We start from the raw sequence: 4,741 nt of genomic DNA on the forward strand, positions 1-4,741 counted from the left end.
TGTGCCTCCACTTTGCAAACTCCAGCTCGTTTAGGACGTGAATTCCTGAGACTGGCTGTGGTTCTCTGGGGTTACTCAGGAAGTACACAAGGCCAGAGACACAGCATTCCTCACCCCACCTGGATGTAAACTAACTGTGCCTGGGATTTCATAGGTCCTTTCCTGGGGCACCTTCAAACTGTGCTGTGGCTGTTACAGCCCTGAGTTACTGGTCAGCCTTGTACCATCTTTAGAGAGCCATAAGCTTCTACTTGTCTTCTAGAGGTTTTCCAGAGCTCTATTGATATTTTTTCCCCTGATATCTGTTTCCACATCCACCAACAGCTGTTCTTTCCTCATCTACCCAGGCAGAACTGGCAACTGGAGAGGTTATTTACTTCCAAAGCTTTCTCTCCAAGGACAGTTTCCAGCAGCAAAGGGCAGGCACTGAAATGAACATCTGTTGAGGGTGATTGGGAAAGAGAGGAGCTCACTGCTTTCCAGTCCCCCAAAAATGCTGCAGGGGCTCCAGCAGGCTTTCAAATTCTACACGTTGCTAGTCATTCTTGGGCTAACAGATTAAAAAGAAATAAGCTAACACACCTAGTATGGAAGAAGATGGAAGCAGAGAAGATCAATGTAACTAGAACTCTTAGAACTGATTGCTTAGGAAGGTGAGGAAATTTGACAGGCTAGAATAGCCATGGAGCCCTTTTCCCACTTTTTGGCAGAGAGGGCACAGATTAGCTGGATTTAGTACACTGCTGCACATGTTAACCAAGTAGAAAATTGTTATTAGCTCTAGAAAATTGCTAGTTGGGCATATGGCAGTTCAGGGCCAAGAAGGTGTAGAAACAAATGCAGATAATACGCTTGAGAGCACACAGCCAGCTCAATCTCTGAACAGGGGCTTTGTGGAGACAAAGTGAGGAGATCCTGTGTGCAGGAGGCAGGAAGATGTTTTACCACCCACAGTGGTTTTCAGCATTGCTGGGCAGTGCTGTGCTGGGCCCTGAGATTTCTCCAGTGCATGAAGACTGGGGTGGCAAAGGACAAGGACAGAAACAGATCTCAGCAGCTCAATAGTCCACTCTATTCTGGCAAACTCATGTTTGTGGGGGAGTACCTAACACATGGGAGGTTTTTCCTTTTCCTCTCCCACTGAAAATGGACCTTTTGTTAATTCCCATCTTTTCTGAAATGCCGGTAGCGATTGCCCACCTCTGGACAGGCCATCAAAAAACCTTTAAGGCTGGCTTTAGGCTGCTGCAGTCATCTGGCAAGAGAAAAACATTTCTAAGGAAGAAGAGCAACAGCATCTGTGTCAGCAGCACATCTCAAGTCACATCAGAGACTGTGAGCAAAGAGCCGAGGGAAGAGCAGACGTTAATGGGACAGGAAGGATAATGGGAAACTTTCACCAACTGTCCTCTTTAGTGTCAGCTTTATTGCACAGCTGGGGAGAGTACATTTTGTAGCAACAGTAATTTATTTTTTGATCAATACAGGAATTGCATATGAAAGCACTCTCGCTCTTCTGATCATTCCTGCTGGCTTTGTTCATTTGCCTGGCCTGCAACAGGCACAGGGCACACCAGGCTGCCACATGCCAGCCACTGGGATGCTGCAGAGGAAGGGAGAGGGGAAGGGATTCCTGCTGGGAGATATAGCACACCTGTAAAGGTAAAAAATATAATATCAGAAATCCCGAATTTGTCAGGACTATTTTTTGGTTGCTAGGCTGCTGCTATCTGCTCCTTGCTTTTTCCAGTTTTCACTGCCTACACAACATGCTGATCTCTGATGAAGTGCTACATCTGGGAAACAGGGCAGTTTTGGGCTGGATTGAGGGATTTCTCAGTTGGCTGCAAACAAAAACGAAGAGATGGGGAAAGGAGTGAAGCCCCAGTGAGGCGTGACTGAGCATCAGTCTTTGCCTGTGCCTCTTGACTTCTTCTGTGACCTCTATAAATCCATTATCAAACCACTCTTCATGTCCATTTTAAATGGAGATAGTATTTCCTTCTCTCTTTTGCATTGGTAATATGTATGAAAGGCACTTCTAGATGCTTTTTATCTATCTAGCTATTTGTGTAAATGCACTTTTAGAGCAATGCTGAACTCACAGAAAATATATATAAGAAATAAAAATCCTTTAAAATCATGTAAGAGTTTTCATCCAAAAATGTTTTAGTGGATTGTGAAATCACTTGTTCTAAAAAAAGAACATATCACTTTGGGTTAAATACCAGAGTGTTTATATCCCTGTGTTCTGTACCTGAACCTGCCCATGTTCCCCACCCCACCATCTGTCTGCTCAGAGCTGCCCCCACAGCACCAGTGCAATTAAGCAGGTTGTTATGGTGTGACAAGAAGAGTCCCCGACTTTTCTCTTTCTGTCACGTCCAAAGCTGATGTTTTATTTCTGAGATCTTCTCATTTCATAAGCTGGTTTCTTCAAGGTGTGCACAGCAGCACTTGCAGAGTGCTCTGCTTTGCAAAGCCAGGGCTGTTTAGCTGGCCTGCCCATGTCTCAGACATGAGTGCTTGTTGTCTTCATCTTTGGGCATTGGACTGTTCAATGCACTTGGCACTGAAGAGCATTTTTCTGCTGGATTTAGCAGCCCCCTGCAGTGAGGGATTAGCTTAGTGTTCTGAACTTTAATGCTCTCTAAATTTCTGCTTTTATACAAGGAAGTGAAAGTTTCCTGAACAATATAATGTTTCATTTGTGCTTTTCAATCTTCCCTGCTTCCTCTTCCAATTGTCACGCCTTCACTTCTGCCCCTTAAAATGAAAATTCCCAGCTTTTGCTTCTCTTTTGAATTATTCACCATCATCTTGAAGACCTTACTGGATTTTCTTGAGTGCACAGCCATCATTTCCTCACACCTCTCAGCCAAAGGAGTTAGGTGGAGACTCTTCAACTTCTTCATGTTTCTATCCATTCCTTCTACCCTTCCTCTGATGAAGCTCGTGTGGTCCTGCTGACACTGTTAAGACATTCCTAAGTTGTGGCACACTTTTGGTGGGATGTGATCCACTTGAAGGTACCCTGTGGTGATGAGCTTGCTAATGGGGGAGACATATGTTACAATATCTCCCTGCAGCTGCTTTGGAGGAACTGGAGGTGGTGATTATAGGAATTGGGGTGGGGATAAGAAGGGAGGACACAGATTGCTTGGAAGCACTGGATTTTGGCCTTTAGGGGCACAAACAGGAGCAGGGAAAGGCGTATTGCAAGAGATGGCAGGGACAAGAGGTTGATCCTGCTTGTAAACATATCTCTAAAAAAGGTGGGAATTACACTTCTGCTGCCAAATTTCAAGCATGAAGTGTGCAACTCATGAACAGTGTTATGATACTACAGCTTGATGGCTCCTCTAATTCAAACTCTTGGCCATAGCTCACTGCATCCACGGGAGAAGCCAGGAGAGGAGAGGCAGGACTTCCATGATAAGAATCCAAGAGAGGAACCTCAGGCATTAAAAAACCTTTCCTTAGATGAATGTGAAAGGCAGGCACTTTTACTAAGTGGTAGGTCTGGGGCTACTGCTCTAAGCAGAAAGAAGGCAGCTGTTAGTGAGCCAGACTGCTAAGCAGCAGTAAAAATGAAGGAAAACAGAGCTTTTGTTCCCAGCCTGAGTAGCCCTGCTCTGGGAGGGCTGCCAAGAGCCTGCACGCTCCTTTCCCCTCTCTCTCTCAACACAGCATTTACAGGCAAGTGCTGAAGCAAAACCCACAGGTGGGTAGGTTTCTGAAGTGACATATTAATAATATCTCTCTCCATTTCAGTCTGTTTCAGAAGCAGATTTCAAGCATTGGTGAAGAGATCCGGCACGAGCGGCTGTGCCTGCAGACACAGAGTGTAAGAGAGATGTGCTGCAGCAGTTCCAGGCAGTACAGCAGCTCTGCATCCAGCCCATGGAGCAGGGTGGCAGCACTTGGGCAAGAAATGCGTTAATATTTGTGTAGGATCTAAGGGTGGGATTAGCATCCCTCTGTGGCAGCAGCTGTAGGACTGCCATCATCTCCCAGAGTTCCCTCACGGCGTGAAAGCAGGATATTCTCTTGCTGATAGTTAGATGTCATCCTTTCTATTTCTTGACTTTTGTTTAGTCACCACACGCCAGAAGGATTTTCCTTCTGCCTTTAGTGACTGCTGGTGTTTGTGCAGACACACTGTTCTGAACTCAGAGCTTACTTTGCTTTTTGTGGAATGTGGATACAAACGTAGTTAGAAGGGCTTTTAATTAATCTATGCTCCAAATGGTTTAAAATTTTTTTCTTTTTTTTTTTATTACGTGTATGACTGAAGCTGCTGCTCTCAATAAAAGTGCAGTGAGTTCCTGTTGTGTACACCAGATGTTTATTCTAAATTCATTCTTTGGAAGTTTTTATGTTGCTGCTCACCCATTAAAAGGAAGAAGCATGGAGATTGCTTGCAATTCAAATTCTTTCCACAACAGCTATAACGTAAAGGCATTCCTATATTGAACACGCTTTCTCCAAAAGCTATTCTTTAAAATGACCTAAAAATTTCTTTTTTCCCCCCTCTCCCCTTTATTTTTCCAGAGCTTATTTCCTGCTTGTTTCAGTAGTTTTTTTCAGCTACCCCTACAAAAGAATTCTGGTTCCTGCATTTCACATTCACTTCCATGCTGGGCAGATTTATATCTGAACAGTCTGTCCTGGTTTGATGGTACAACCTCTATTAAATTAAAAAAAAAATAAATAAAAGGAATATTCATCCAAACATCTG

The sequence above is a fragment of the Manacus candei genome, unplaced genomic scaffold, assembly GCF_025592945.1.
Source record: "Manacus candei isolate 608988 ecotype Guabito, Panama unplaced genomic scaffold, ASM2559294v1 h1tg000018l, whole genome shotgun sequence".
In the NCBI taxonomy this organism is placed as follows: Eukaryota; Metazoa; Chordata; class Aves; order Passeriformes; family Pipridae; genus Manacus; species Manacus candei.